The sequence below is a fragment of the Lonchura striata genome, chromosome 3, assembly GCF_050655825.1.
Source record: "Lonchura striata isolate lonStrDom1 chromosome 3, ASM5065582v1, whole genome shotgun sequence".
NCBI lineage: Eukaryota > Metazoa > Chordata > Aves > Passeriformes > Estrildidae > Lonchura > Lonchura striata.
The window spans coordinates 35,520,741-35,537,864 of record NC_140705.1 but is presented as its reverse complement, the minus strand read 5'-3'; the positions used below and the strand labels follow the sequence as shown (position 1 = coordinate 35,537,864).

Below are 17,124 nucleotides of genomic sequence, written 5' to 3'. Positions count from 1 at the left end.
TTGAAGCACAGACCGGGCTGACCGGCTCAGCTTTAATGACATAGTCACACAAGAGCAGGCAGTGCTATTTTAAGCTTCCATGATTCTCCTGAAAAGCTATGTAAGTGATAGGTATGTAACCACTGCAGACTCATTGAGGCACAGTGCAGACTAATGGTTCACATTGAAAGGAATCCTAGTCAACATTTATAGCAATTATTTAACATATGGTTTACAGTCTGAGCCTCCCTTTTGGAATGTGATAAAGGAATGTTAGACTGTTCTTCTATTTACTTCTCCCAGCTCCAACATTTTTTGCATTAAAGAAGGGATATCTGAGAATGCCAGTGCTGTGTCTCCCCCTAATTCCTCTTCTATCAGAGTTTCACTGCAATATGAGGATACCTGGAAGGGAGCGGAGACTTAACATAGGACAGGGGTCTCAGGGAAGACAAAAGATATTCCCAGGATGAAACCATCACCAAGGCAGCAATATTTTGCTGGACAAAAAAAGTCCAATTTGTCTTTTAACTCTGAAATAGAAAAAGAAAAAAAAAAAAGAGGAAAAAAAAAAAAGACAGATAACATGGCACAAAAAGTTTTCCTTTAATTTGACTATTTCTGGGGGAAAAAAAACCCAGAAGTATAGAAACCCAGTTAATAAATGCACTACTGTAAGCCTGGATCCCTTAGCAGGCACAATAGATGCACTGTATTTGCCAGGTTACAGAAAAGGGTGCAGAGCACAATTATTTGTCCTTCAAATCTTGAGAGCTCTGGCAGTCACTGTGCAGAGGGAGTGGAGAGATTCCAGACATACCATCAGTGCCTCAACTGGAAACTCCTGCAAAAGATGCGCTATTCAGCTGTATTCAGATGAATCACTACTTAAGGCTCCCAAACAATATCAACATTACATTACCATTTCAGTTAAAGGCATTTATAAAAGTAATCAATAGAATTTTACATTAATCATCCCTTTAAAAAAATCTGCTCAAAGCTAGACCCAGGACTTACCATAGACTCAGAATCACAGAATCACTACGTTGGAAGAGACCTTCAAGATCATCAAGTCTAACTCATGCCCTAACACTTCAACTAAACCACAGCACTGAATGGCACATCCAATCTTCTTTAAACACATCCAGGGATGGTGACTACCACCTCCCTTGGCAGACCATTCCAGTATTTTATCACTCTTTCTGTAAAACCTTTTTTTATAATATCCAACCTATATTTCCCTTGACACAGCTTAAGACTGTGTCCCCTTGTTCTGTCAGCTGCTGCGTGGAGAAAGAGACCAGCCCCCACCCTGAGTACAGTAATCTTTCAGGGAGTTATAGAGATTGATAAGGTCACCCCTGAGTCTCCTTTTCTCCAGGCTAAACACCCCCAGCTCCCTCAGCCATTCCTCACAGGGTTTGTGTTCCAAGCCCCTCACCAGCCTCGTTGCCTCCTCTGGATGCTCCAGCGTCTCAACATCCTTCCCAAACTGAGGAGTGAGAACTGGACACAGCACTCGAGGTGTGCCCTCACCAGTGCTGAGTATGGGGAAGGATGACCTCCCTGCTCCTGCTGGCCACACCATTCCTGACACAGGCCAGGACACCCTTGGCCTTCTTGGCCACCAGGGCACACTGCTGGTCCATGCTGAGCCGGCTGTTGACCAGCACCCCGAGGTCCCTTTCTGCCTGGGTACTGCTCAGCCACACTGTCCCCAGGCTATAGCACTGCAGGGGGTTATTGTGGCCAAAATGCAGAACTCAGCACTTGGACTTATTAAACTTCATCTTGTTAGACTCTGCCCATCCATCCAACCATTCCAGGTCTCTCTGCAGAGCCCTCCTACTTTCCAAGAGATCAACACACACTCCCACTAAGCTAGTGGCATCCACAAATGTACTGATGAAAGATTCAATCCCCTCATCCATGTCATCAATAAAAATACTGAACAGGACTGGCCCAGCACAGAGCCCTGAGGGACACCACTTTGGTGACTGGCCCCAACTGGATGCAGCACCATTCACCACCACCCTCTGGGCCTGGCCATCCAGCCAGTTCCTAAACCAGCAAGGAGTGCTCCTGTCCAAGCTGTGACTCAATCTATATCAATTTATATCAGATATTCCTGCTGAACTACGTTTCAAAAGAGCAGTAGTTTGGCCAGAGTTTGGCTATTTTATGGGATACCTAGATAGTACTGGGCCAGATAATAATTCAGAAACATTAAATTTCTTTTACAGGTAACCACCTCCTTGTACAATGTTTAGATGAGTCATTTCAACATAGAGAATATCCCACCAGTTTGCAAAAGCAAACAAACAAAACACAACAGCAAAAAAAATCCCATGTGCTGTAATTTTCTCTTGAGCTTAACAATTTTAAGGATCAACTGCTGGGCAGCAACCTGCACTGATGGGATTCATCAGGAGATGCAGGACTGAGGACTTTCTCCTCAGTTCAGGCTACAGGAACTTATTCCAAAGTTATAGAACTACAGCTATCTAATAAATAGATGAAGGAGAGAATCTTGCAGCAAATATCCTGCTGTGTCTGACTCCATTACTGCAAAAAGTGCACTAATAATAGCAATGTGGTTATTCCACAGTTTGTAAATTAACTTCTCATTCTGCCTACTTTTATTCAGCTAAAGGCTTCTCACTGATGTACAAGGATGCTCTTAATTCATCTGTCAGAAAGGAAGGGAATGATCAGTGAATCAGACAGAGAGGGCAAGAGGATTATTATCCACAGTACTCCAGAGCCCTCCCTGCAGTGTTTTTCCCATGTCAGGAAATGAGCTGAGAACCAAATAGATACCCTTGTAGTTACATGAAGATTTCAACTATTCTCCAGAATTCTGATTTTTTTTTTTTCCCAAAAGCAGTTCTATTCCCAATACAACCTCTCTCCCTTAAAGCAGCCATTAAGACTTAAGACCCTGTCAATTTGTGCTGAATTCTTGGCAGGAAAACTCTTTAGAGAGCTGTGCCTGTTTGTAGCAATCTTCAAAAGCAGCACTGAGGAATGGAAAAAAAAGTGGTATTTTAACATCATGGGATATCTAATAACCTTCAGAAAACCAGAAGCATTGCTGAAATAACACTTCTTTCTTAACTTTTAGTTTAGAAATTAATTCTAAGACTTTTCTTCAGATATTCAGCACTAGCCAGCTGTGATTGTTTTTTCAATCAGGCAAATCAGCTGATCTTGATAATAGAAATGGAAAACAATATTTGGATATAAAATAACTTGAGGAGGTAGGAAACTAATTTGTGAAATTACAAGTACACAAAACATGGTATAGAAGGAACTGTTCAACTATAGCAATGAAATCTGAATGAAAGGATTTAGTAATGTTCATAAAATTTATCTTGCTGACAGAAGAGCAGAAGTCCTATTCCTTGACAAGCACAAGCATTTGACAAACACAAGCTGGGCTTGCTTTGAATAAAAGGCATGTCTTGAAAAAACATGTCTTAGCTCTTTGCTAGGACAGTTTACCATGCTGACTTTCTCTCCAGATCCTTCCCATGACTGAAGTGAAACTGGAGTTTTCTCCAAGCCTCTATCAAAGTGTAAGCTGGAGGCCATACAGACCTGCAAGCTGACCCAAGTGCACAACCACAGCACCAAGGTTAGGAGCGCTTTTGGCAAGAGAATACCTATCCTTTACAGCTTTAAGGTACTTAGAAATGTACTAGCAGATCATTTGGAGCATAGTTTATCTTAATGGCAGATTAAAACAGTTTTCAAAATTAATAAATGTAGAACATAAGTGGTCTCATGTGCTGCAGCAAGACATTGCTATAGTGAGAAATACAATTAGAAGAAAGAGCTTACAAAAAGCCCTGGTTCTGGGCAACTCTTTCAAATTGGTCACTTGCAACATCTAGGACTATTTGGAAAAAGCAGAAAGAAAATCCCTACATTCACATTGAGTCCTTGCTGCCAAAACTTTGCCAGTTATTTCCTCTGGCATTTCCTCAGTAATAGTTCTGTGTGGAGATACAAGGATGTAAAACATATGACCATCAGTCATGAGCATGCCCTGCTCCCTTGAAGTGCCAGAGGTGGTCATCATATCAAGAGAGTCACCAGGCAATGCTACAACTCCCTCATCCTGATGGACACCACATTTTTACACAACCTTGGTTTTTTGTAAACATTAAGTTTTATTCTAATCAGAATTTCTTTTAGAGATACCTGTAATGATACCTGGGAGGAAGACTATTAATAAGTTACACACATCTTGACATGCACATATGAATACCTGCACATGAGGGAAGCAGCATGCTAATAGCTTTCTTGGTCTGAAGCATCAACCAAGAGCAGAAAGCAGTAAGAAATATATTTTAGCCCAGGGCAGACTAACTGACAGCTCCCAGAATTCCTAGTCAGTATTGACATGTCTTTTAACTAGATAGCTGCTTATAGTTGGCTGCATTAGAAACAGAAACTTCATATACCTGACTTGGGCCTCTACCTATGGCAGCCTTTCTTACATCTTTGCAGAATTCACTCGCTGGTGACCAAATCACCTGCCCTGATTTCTGTTCCTATTTTTGCCTTTCAGTCCTTGGGTATTACCTTGCAGTCCAAATCTTCAATCCCAGCCCAAGCAACAAGGGACTTCTCCTCATCCAGACATGGACCAAGAGAATGCATGGCCAGTATTTAGCCTCTCAGAGAAGTGTCCTTGCTGCTTTCTAGCAGCAGATCAGGAGGGAAGTGAATCTCTCATTTTCATTCCTGCTGGAACAAAGCAGTTCCTTCATGGCTTTTATTCACTTTTCAGAATTCTTGGCTTTTGCAAACCCTATGCCTCCTGCAGCTCCTTAAATCCCACTCTGAGGGTAGTATAAGCACTTCCATCCTTGATGTGGATTCTATAGTGTTGCAAATCATGGGCATACTGCATGTGAGACAAGAGATACTATAGATCATCCACTACAATCTGAAAATCTGATATTGATTTTTATCTCTGCTGTAGAATATTTGGCCTTGCTTTAATATAAAATTTAATTTGTTGTCAGGTCATCTTTTAGGATAAAACAAACATATTTAAACATAAAATTTATGTACAAAAAAAAGCACTTTCATTAGTTTCTATAAAAATCTGATTTTCTTTGACTAGCTGAACCCTTGTGTTGTTCCATTTGAAACTGAACAGGATTATTTTACTGAAACAAATTTTGAAACAGGTAACCATAATGCATAATGCTCTTGTTCCAACCAAGTTTTTTTAAATACTATTCTTCATGGTTAGTTCTATCTTAATACATGTGCAATATTGTGATATTTCAATCTTAAGATCTCTGATAATGAACAAAGGGTATTTGTTCTCAGAAACAGCCAAGGTGGGTCATCTCTGTAGTCATCTGGGTATGTTCACTTTTATAGGACAGACAAGGAAGTTCTTGTTTACTTTTAATCTGTGATTTTAATCAGTTTTCTATGGGCTTTATCTTTAGTCTGGGTTCGTTAATCTGTTTGAACTTCATGTAATTCTCTCCACTTTTGTGTCACCATATTCCTGATGTCTCAGCATTAGTGCTGCTTAAAGTACTGCTCCTAGCTCAATTTCGCATCAATACTATATAAGCTATACTCTTAAGCAGTATAGCTTCTCCCAATAGGTCTCCCAATTATCAGCTTAATCTGATTGTATAATTCTTGGTTTATAGTGTTTGAAGGACAATTTGTGTTGACAAAAGACACATCATATTAAGCTTTAAGCTTGTACACACCAGGTTGAGAACTTACAACTTTCACAGCCTCTTTTCAAAGTTCAGTTGGGATAGAATTAACTTAAAATGTAAGCACCCTATAGGACAAGATTTAAAATACAACACATTAAATCTCGATACAAGTATCTAAACCACAGAATTCAGGAATGAGCTTTGACCTACACTATCAATGCAATAACAGATTTAGAGAAATGGACTTTTGGAGCAAAGCAAGGATTTTCATGCCTGTTCCAAGCCTGGTGACTCCACTTGTTGCAATTCTTTATTTCAGAAGACCTTCTAAATTTTTAGCCAGGTCTGAAAATTATATCCCCTTTTACTTAATCCTGAAGAATATCCTCTTCCTCCTAAAGTTAGAGTTTTTAAAGGAAGCCCACACTGACATTAAAAGCTTATTTCTCAGCTTTGTGGATGACCCCTTAATGCACAAACTGCTCTCAGAAGTACCTGTGAAATTCTGGAAGGATGTTTTGATGAAAGACAACTAATCATTTCTTTGACCACTTGCTTACACTGGAGGTTTCACAGCATTCTAGATAATGGACATCTATACGGACAAATAAATATAGAATATCAAAAGGAAGAATATTTATACAGCTTGGTAAGATCTGTATCCTCTCTATATAGGACTTCTAGAACTGTCTGGAAAATACAATGTAAAACTTCACCTAAAAGCTTGAGTTAATGACTCTACATCAATAGGTATATCAGGAAGTAAATCTGTTTATGTCCCAGTCAATCAGAACGTGCCCAGGTCACACCTTAAAACATTAACAGCAGATCAAACATTTACACAATACCTGACTGGAATGCTATTGTACTTAGGGCTTGCATGAAATAGCCTCCTGCTTTGTTCCTTCATTGCACCCCCTACTTCTAATGAAGACAGATATTCCTAGCACACACATCTGTGGGTGAGGCAGTTATTGGACTACTTTGGTGGTCAAAAATTTTCTACCCCAGTGACTCAGAGCAGTCTTTGAATGATATGCAGAAAGGACTTGTGATCAGCATGTGAAGAAAAAAGCTGTTTCCATGTCCCATTGAAGACTTGGGTCTAACTAGAGGCCTGCAGCTGAAAGAAAGATGTTTGCCTCTTATCTATACTGACAGACAATGCTTCTACCACTTGTAGTCAAGAAGAGAAAAAGAAAATACAACAGGTAAGAAAAATGGGCTATGTGTACAGTGTGAGGTGTATGTGTGAGGGGGAAATAAAGCTGAGAGATGACTGTGCATGTGTATGTAATATGGAGCTCCTGGACCAGGTCCAGTGGAGGGCAACAAAGACATTTTGAGGACTGGAGCATCTCTCTTACAAGGAAAGTCTGAGAGAGCTGTTCAGCCTTTAGATGACTGAGAGGGGATCTCATTAACATGTATCAGTCTCTGAAAAGAGGGTGCCAGGAGGATTATACTAAGCTCTTGTCAGTGGTACTGAGCAATAGGACAAACAGCAATAGGCAGAAACTGATGGACAGGAAATTCCACCTGAATATGAGGAAGAGCTTCTTTACTGTGCAGGTGGCCACACACTGGAACAGATTGCCCAAAGAAGTTGTGGAGTCTCCCTCACCAGAGATATTCAAGAACCATCTGGACACAATCCTGTGCATTGTGCTCTAGGATGACCCTGATGGAGCAGGGAGGTTTGACCAGATGACCCTCTGTGGTCCCTTCCAATCCTACCCATTCAGTGATTCTATGTGACTCCAATTCACTGAAGAATTTGTGCAATTTCTGCAATTCTTTCCAGAATTTCTGCAATTTTTCACACTTTTTTGTTCTAGTTCTGGTTTCTTTGACTCTGACTCCAGTAGATTTTTCAAAACCACTTAAAATACATTGGAAAAAAAATGTTGTGGTTGCCCCCCTCTATGTGTACATAGAGTGACACTGCAGGGTGGTCACTTTCAGGGGGAAAGGAGAAAGAAATTGCTCCAAAATATTCAAGAAATTCCTACCTCCAGCATACATTCAAGAGGGTGGCTTTAAAGCGTTGTAAATCCTTTGGCAGACTCACCACTTCTCTGGTTCACACACATCAGATTCACTAAGATAGCCTGCAAGAAAAGGGCAAAGGAGAAAAGTTTTGCTATCCTCAGTATAAAGTCATACTGATACCCACTGACATCCAGCTTTTCCAGCACATTATGGTATTAAGCCTGCATGACTTTTTACTGTAAGGACAATTTCCACTTTTTAAAAAGAGTTCAGTTGAAGGTGCCATAAGAACATTATTGCCAGGAGCTGTGCAAGGAGATCTGGTGCAGTGCACAGTGACAAATCCGCTCAGCATGTTTGAACTCAGAAACTCCTCAATGCCACAAATCAGATCTAGCAAAACACTTAATGTACAAGAGGAAAGAGGCCTGACAGGAACCTACCGAGAACCAAGAAAAAGTCACCACCTAACATCAGCTGCCGTCCTCCTGCAGGGTTATATGGGTTCTTACTGTTCCCCTGGGCTTTAGACAGTATTGTACCTCTCATGTTTTCCAGCCTGCTTGCTGTACCAGCATTTGGTAAGAACAGATAAGTAAATTGCAGGAGGACAGATCTTTTTGTCCTAAGTAAGGCTGCAAGGCAATTAAAATATGATGATTTTATGTTAAGGATTTCAGTATCCAAAAAGTAGGGGTTTTTAGAGAAACAGAAAGATATGCAGTTTTAGTATTCTTAGAAGAATAATAATTTTATTAAAGGAAAAATAATTTTAGTTAGCAAGAAAAAAATATGCAAGCAGCAAGGCCTTTAGAAACCTATTATTCACTTCCAAATGAGCTCAGTTGTTTCAAGAAGTCTTTCAATACCATGTATGTCTTTTTACACTGCCAGACTTTCAAGACCCACTCCAAGTCACTCAACATATTGCTGCTTAGATAGAACCAAGCACAGGAACAGATGAAACTAAGGCTTTCAGCCTTTTACAGTATTAGAAGCTTTTTGTTCAGGAGGATCTTTGAACCACGTACATTCTAACACCTTAACCTTGGATTTAAAGCTAAAAAGACTGGGGGTACATACTGAAAGACCTCTGCTAGTGCAGTGTGTGTAGAGAATCCCAGAATATTTTGCTTCTGAATGGAATAAAAGAAAATTTTGCTGTCTTTTGGCAGCTTCCCAGGAATCCTCTGGCAAGATCATAGTGGTCCCACATCATACTATGAAAGGAATCCAACTCCCCATTGTCCTTGGTGAAAGCCCTGCAGAGGATGGTCTCTGCAGTGCTCAGTGCAGAATTGGCAAGCCTGCAAGAGCATGTGTCAGCTCGCACAGCACAGACACAGACCAAGGCCTCAGTCACACAGGTGCACCTCTAATTGACCAGCAATAATGTCAGGGAATTACAGTTCATGCAGTAGACTGGGTGGCTGGTGGTTTCTGTAACATTGCAAGGTTTCCAGCAAAGTCCTGCAGGAACTCTTCAGTACCTGCCAATAAAGCCCTTTCTGGCAGCAGAATTAAAAGACTAAGAACTTTCCCTTGGCAGCAAAGTTAGTAATTCCAAGCTTTCGCTAACAAAGCTCAGCTTACTGAACTGAACCCAGTATTATAGCCCTATCTGAGTCATGCTTTGAAACATAGGTTCTTTTTTATGGTTTGTGAGATGGAATGGGAATTTGCTGCTCTTGACTACAGCAATCAGTTTTGTCTAATGTAGTTTGTAACAGATGAAAGGATCAGTCCAGCTTGTGATGGAGAACAGATTTCTCTCATTAACAAATACAGCATTCCAAACCATTTAGGAGTCTTTATCCAGGAGAGGTCAGCAAGCCTTCTATATAAGCCATCTGTTTAATAACCAAGAGATGGATATTACTGAATATATACATATATTCTTGAATGTTAATTGTATTTAGTGCAATACAACAGTTAATCAGTTTCCATTCTCAACTATCCATAGACAAATTACCATTTATATTTAATCAGGATCTAAATAGAAATGGGAAACTAATGCAAGCTGGTTACAAGAATAATCATTTCACAGCTATTTTCTGATATTGATTAAACACATTAAGAAATAGGGAGATTTTTCATTGAGATCATTATTGATACTAGAAATGTCCTTTGTAACTGAGAAATTAGATGCAACACCTGAAAGGTCACTACATATGAAGAGTGATGCTATCCAGGTAGAAGCAGGAGAACAGAAAACAGGGTAAGATGGAATCATCCAGTCAGCTGATCCAGAAATAAGCATATCTGGCAAAAATGAATACTTAGTATTTTAAAAGTAACGTATCAGAAGGACTTAAGATGCTCACTAGAATAGCTAAGTGTCTCGGCATCGGATTCCTATCAATATAATGAAATTATAAAATCATTCAAAGTGAAGTTTAAGGGTGAAGGTCCAGATCACTGAATTTTAAATCCACATTGAAAATAAGAACTGGGTATAAATCAGGATTATAAACCTCATACTAAAGAGGGACTATCAGAAACATATCAAAGATGGTTAACACCTTAGGTGTCTAAGTAGGTCAGACTCCAGCCTTAGCATTAAAGTACTCTTTTACAAAGCTGTTACTGGCAGTACTTGGCTAGACTCAAAGTTAAATTATTCTTTTTCTGAAATCTAACTACTGTAATGTTTGGCACATCGAGTAAAAAATCCCAAAACCCCCAAATCCCGGGAATCATTTTGGGATACTATAGGCAACACAAAGAAGGTAGTACAGCTATTGTGGCTAGCAGATATAGAAGCCAGAGCCCTGCAGGTAATCTGACATCAGCAGTTTAAGTTGCCAAGAAGCCATGAAGGAAAACAGAATGAAGTGGAATAGCCAGCAATATTCCGTTTATACTGTGGATTAAGTTTTTGAATAAACAAATTGGAAGTGCCTGTGCCTTTTGGAAAGCTGACTTGAGGAAGGAAGAGTGGAAAAATAATGGAAAAATATGGTGCTCAGACACCTTGGTGAGTAGTATTTTTCTCTAGTCACTCAAGTTTTGGGAAAAGCAACAGCAGACTGCAACTGTAGAGTGGAAAAGTCCAAGTATACAAAAGAAAGGCAAGACCCAGCAATAAGAATGAGACTTGGAGTTAGATTACTAGTTGCTGTTAGTCAAGCTGTTTACTTTACTCTTGGTTTGCTTACAGACCCAAAGACAGCTAGTTGACTGCTAGTCCCAGTAAATTGCAATGAAAGGAGTACAGGTTTTCTCTCTCCTGAGGATGTTGCCATCATTGTTACTGGCTCAGTCTTCCTTCTGGGATTTGTCTTTGTGTCTGGCCACTGCTGACATATGACAGAACCCTGCCTAGATATCCCCAAAACACCCATGTACTGTACCTACTAGCCAATATTAATGCCAGTTGTTCCAGCATCTGCATCTCCCACTAGACACTTGATGCATTCTGCAATTGGTCACTCAATTGGTTTTCCTCCGTCTGTATTTTGAGTATTTTGAGTATTTTGAGTAGCAGTAAATGTGACATTGCCCTTCTGTTAATTAAGCTCAGAAAAGGAAATCACACCAGTAACTCCAATCCCAATGGCTGGGTTTCTCTCAGTGTGGGTACCCCTCCACCCCTGGACAGACATGGTGCATTCATTCTGTGCTCTGGTGCCCATCAGGCACTGCAGCTCCTTAATTGCCTCTCACGCACAGACAGTGTGCACTCACACTCCAAATGCTACCAGCCTCATTAGTTCCTTTCACACTTCATTTCACCATGTGATGCATTCAAAGGTTTCACAATCTGCATATCTTCCTTTTAAGATGTCACGGAGCTCTTCTGCAGACCTTTGAGGGATTAACGAGCAAGATGTCTCTATTTTATTAATTAGCTGCTTCTCGGCCATACTCCACAGCTCTCTACTAGTTCAGCTGTTCAGCTACAGTAATTAGACAACCCACTTTTCAGTCTTCCATAACACTGCCTTAGAGAGAAAGTTTGACTGTTCCTGAGACTGTGGTATTTTCTGGCAATTATTAGACATCTCTTGAATGACTAATAGAGAAATCCTGCTTTCTGTATTATTCACTGTACCATTACAGCTCCCCATTCTAGGCTTTGTCTCATGCTGTCAATACATGCCATCACTGGCACCCGAGCATCCAGCTGTTATCTGAAAGATTCTTTATTTGCATCATTCAGACATAACAGCCATAAAGAATGACTCCCTCAGAATCAGAGCTGGAAGTAATGTGGGTAGTGTTACTTTTTATGCTGTAATACTTCTCAAACAGGAACAAAATCAAGCCAAAAAACATATGCTGTCTCTGCTTCATGCAATGGAAGGCTTGCTTGTATGAGCCCACAATTCTTTTTAGCAACCAGTAGCTCCTGTACTCACAGTACCTGACATGCAGAAATCGATCGAATATGAAATGGCCTTTTTTAAAAACTTGCCAGTCAATCATAATTAATATTCTGCAGTGAGTACAACTACAAGGGAAAAAAAAATATCTTAAATCATGCTTAGTTACTTTACTTGCTAAAATATTTTCTTGAAATACCAAATAGTGTCCATGGTAAATAGCTCTCCAGATCCCACAGTGATCCTATTGTTTGCTATCTTGTCTATTTATCTACATCACCAAGCTACTCATTTAGGCCAAGCTGTGGCTCCTTTCATCTCTCCAAAACCAAGTACATAGACTTAAGAGGATGTGCTGTTTCTAAGTGGAACAAACACACCTTCAACTTAACACTTGAAAGCAGTAAAACAAAATGTTTTTCCCCTCCCAAGAGGCAAGGAGAAGTAATGCCAGGGTCTGACAGACTGTTATGAGCTGTATCTGCTGTGCAAACACTGCTGAGTAAGTCCATCCCAGAGTGTGCTGGCAGCATAGATATGTACAGACACAGCTGGCCTGATCTGAAGCTCCTGCTGCCTGTCTCCAAATATGCTTCCAAAGGCTGTAGATCAAGAAGGGCCTGGGATGTGCACTCACCAGGGCCCTTGGTCTTGTCTGGATGAATGAGGTGCCCAGGACTAAGGTCCACCACCGGTAATACCTACCCCTGTAGCCAGCCATGGTTTGTATCATTCCCTGCCACTGTATCCTAGATAAAAAGTGGGCTAACCCTTTAAGACAGGGTGACTTCCTCCTTCCATGTGATCAGTAAGGCATTGCAGAATTATGATTATATTATGTCCTCCCTAGTAGAAAAGAACTAACAAATCTACTTATTTATCAGTGTAAGAGAAGCTGAACAGTTTGTTCAAGGAGAGTTGAAACACTTCAACATCATCTTAGTTTTCTAACATGCAGCTTGCAGAATTGCCCCTCATGTTGCCTTACACACAAACACACACATGCAAACTGTTTTCTGTGCAGTTTATGGATTTAATTAGACAACTGTGAACATGAAGTTTGGATTTTTTCAGCGTGCATGTAAGAGGGAAATGAACATGGAACAACAGTTATCTACAGAGCTTCATAGAGGTAAGGCTTTACAGACATGTAAATCAGAAACAGTGCCAGAGTGTGCCAAATATCTGTTTGAAGTATCTTATATGAATTAAACACTTTCACAAGAAAGCAGTGACTTCACTTGTTTGGAAGTGACTTCTTAGTATGGTAGAGTGATGGACTTTGAACTATCCTACACTTAAAATCCCACTTCAATCACTCATGCACTGATGTGTTTGCTTAGACAGATGATGAATAAATTTTCCACTACCCTGAGCTGTCCAAGCTCACTGTTAGTTAGCACTTAGCTCATTAAGGTTAACCCACCTCTTAAGATGAACTGCAAGAAACAAACCCCAACAAACAGAAAACATCTTGCAATTACTTCAGTCATATCTGTCTCTTATTTTGTTTCAGCTGTAGAATTCTCCACCTGGGAATTCTCCCCAGCCTTAGTCTCTGAAGCCAGTATTATCAGGGCAAATGGTACAAGTTCAAATCCTGAGCACTCAGGTCTATGAAGATATGTAACAGCCTTTTTACATTCAAGTAATTGAATGGTTAAACACGAGGAACTAAGATTCTGCCAGCTACTGTCAGCAGATACTATGACAGCAAGAGGCAGAGCTCCCTTGGTAAACAGCTCCATAAAATGGAACAAACTCTGTTGAAAACTTAAGACCACTGTAAGCCTCCGTGCTTTTCCTCTTCAGATGCCAAGTGTGTTGCTCTGACCGCCTGCACTATAAACAGACAGCTATTTAGAAACTTGTATAAAATAAAATTCCAAAGCAAAACACTCCAGCAATTCTCCGTGAGCTGTTCGTCATCTGGTGGGAGGCTGCAAGACTATGGATGACAGGTGTTGGACGTGCTGAGTAACGCCTGGCTGAGGAGCGCTCGGGTGCTCCGGCAGTGAAAAGCCCCGTGAAGTGGTGCAGAAAGCAGGAAGGCTCAGATCCCGAAGGATCTCTCTGTGTATTTCAGTCTTTTCTCAGATATCCAAAAAGCCATATAAAGCATGAGCCAAGTATACAGAGAAACATAAACCTACAGTTGGCATGTTTCATTTAGGAATATATGTATGTTGGCAGTTTTCTTAGGGTCCAGATTCAGCCAATCTGTTAAACACTTTATTAGCTCTGATGGACACAAACGTTCAGGACAGATTTTAAGTTAAGCCTGTACTTTATTGCCCTTAGGAAATGTACCTAATCATGAAACAAGGCCTGATAATGAACTTACAATGAAGTCCATAAACTTCATGCAATAAAAAAAAAGTAGTGAAATGTTCTGAAAGTGAATTAAAAACCAGCCAGCTCAAGCTCATATCTCATCAAGCACAAAGCCAGTAATTTTTCAGGCTAAGTACTTACTCTGGCAATAGTGTTCAAATCTCAAGTGAATAAAGGTCCTGGTTATGGCAAGCATTTAAAAAAAACCGCCAAAAATTCCAAACTAAATTTTTTTTTTTATTATTATTCAGAATTACAATCTTGGCTGTTAAGCACTCAGTTCTGTCATGCTGGCTATTTCCACAGTATTGAAAACATGTTGTGCCTTGATGACACAGCTCTTCCCCTGCCCATTTTATCAAGCAGTGAAGAGAAAGTAATTGAAAAAGAGATTGTGTGTCAATGCAAGGCTGAAGCCTATGCTCCCAGGCATGCATGGCACTCATCCTGCTGCCAGGGCTCTCAGGACATTGATAAACTCTTGATATTGTTTAAAATAGAAATCAAACATTCCTCTTCACAACACACATTAAATAACCATGCACAACATGATTTCTACAAAACTTTACACTGCTGATCAGAAACTTCTAAGAAAATTAGACACAGCATATACTTCAGATTCTTCCTAGATCCTCAAACATATGAATACTACCATAAGCCCTTCATCACTGAGGTTATTATTGTGGTGTGCCATGAAAAAATCAAACCTCAAGAGACTGTACAGAGCTTCAGTCTAAGGTCAGGAGACAGAATCAGGTGTAAGAAGATGAGATTCAGGATTAAACAGCTGTGTCCTGTTGAAGGATGATTGGATGATCTGCACAAATGGCAAATCAAATGTAGTTCTTACCAAAGTACTTGAGCTTCAGAAAACACTTGCTAATGGTCCTGCAGCTCCTTCACCTTTCAGACTTCATTATGCCCAACTCAGAACCTTCATGCACTGCAGAACAGCTGACTTTGTTCCCCCTCTGAATATACTGGAGTTTCTAATATGCAGCAGTTCTTTCTTACTAAGATATGAATGACTGCCCAGAACACACAGAATCAAGAGGACTTGGGGTTTTCCTAAATCTCAGATTGTAACACAAGAAAGGAATTTCAGAAATGAACTTTCCCACTATCTTACCATGAATTTAATACTGAATTTAATACTGGAAAGCTTATACTCCTGAATCTGATCAAAAGCAGCACTGGGAGTTGGTGGTGGTACCCTTTCTGAACACACAGCACAACAAAGGAATCCAGATCAGAACTTTTAATCATTGTGGTGTTCCAGTGTCATTCTGTAATAGTTATAAGAGCGTCAGAACTCTAATCCTGACAGATCTCATTTGCAGGCAAAACTTACTGTTGCTAGACAAAACACACAAGCTGGTGAAAGGAGAAAAATCATTGGCAATTATTTACCAAGCTAGCTGAAACATTTGCTTTCCAATTAGGATTCAAACACATTAACAATTCAGTAATATCCAGGAGAAAATGACAAGGGAGGGTTTTATGAAGTGACCCTTTCCAGCCTGAATGCAGCTTCCTATGTAGCAGCTGTTACTGTGGAAGGGCTGGTTTCACCCCCAAAGAACTAACTTTCCCTGGTAATAGTTAAGCAGCATCACAGTAGGCTTTGGCCCTTTAATTGTTTAATTACTTTTTGTTGTTGAATGCCAACAACTCCCATTCACACCATGTAGTCTAAGGAGATATTGGGAACAGTAAAACAGCTATGGTTTTGGATATTTTAGTCATAGCATTTTGTTGCTGCTCTTGGTAAAAGATGTGTAAGTCAGCACAGACAGTAAGGAACTGGCAAAAATCTCAGAGGAAATAATTTTGACTCACAGTTTTTGTCAAGCCAGTTATCATCCCTTTTAGATAATTATCACTATAATGAAGACTGAAATTGAAAAACACAGAACAAAATAAACTATACTGGTGCTGCATTTGTCCTCCAGATGCATAAGGGGTGCCACACTTTCAGAGCTGAGCAAACAAATTTAGTATCAAAGCAGTTTTGTTTGGGTAGGGTTTTTTTTTCCTTTAATCCCTATACACACATTGTTCTTATGATAAAAATCAGGAACTTAAAACAGCAAATGCTGTGTTGATACTGTAACATTCATTAACATACCACATACCTCTCTGTATTTGCACTGCTTTATCTCTTTTCTATATATAAATTGTGTTTCATTGAGAGTTATCTGTACAGCAGCTACCAAAGAAATTATAGGACAAATTTAAACATCCATTCTTCCTTCAGCCTCACAGTTCTAAAGTAACCTGGTCAACAGGCCTTGAATCCAGCCAACATTCAAGAGGCCCTATCTCAGACAGCTTTTATAAGAAGTGTCACTGGCATGTACATGCCTACACCCTGTCCAGGTCAGTCTATTATCTTTTATGCCTCTAGTCCCACTTTCTTTTCCTCAGTAACTGCTAGATCCATATTCACTTCAGAAAGCATAACTGGAAATCCTGAGAACATAAATCCTGCATTATTCTCAAATATGTGAAAATAAGAGAATGGGCTTTCAATTCATCTGCAGACATCTGCAAAGGATCAAAGTGTTCTAAAAGCTTATAGAAAAACAGGTAAAAATATGTAGTTGTAGCACTGTTTTGGGAATAATTTAGTTGAATTCAAGCAAACATACGAGACCTGTGCATTTTAATGAACTGAAAAGAGCTAAAATCCTGTGCAACCATTTTTAAAGCAGAGATTTATTCTAAAGATCCTTCACAAACACCAAACAATTCTGCAGGACATGCACAGCATGTTCTGAATATTTGATCAT

At 39.9% G+C, this 17,124-nt stretch overlaps 1 protein-coding gene across 1 annotated transcript in view; it reads right to left on the bottom strand.

Moving 5' to 3' along the window:
* Positions 1–17,124, bottom strand: part of CFAP206 (cilia and flagella associated protein 206) — a 40,774-nt gene that overhangs the window by 19,521 nt on the left and 4,129 nt on the right. The window contains exon 3 of the mRNA XM_021545812.4: positions 7,694–7,792. The gene's annotated coding sequence lies outside the window, so the exon portion shown is untranslated. The remainder of the gene's footprint in view (positions 1–7,693; positions 7,793–17,124) is intronic.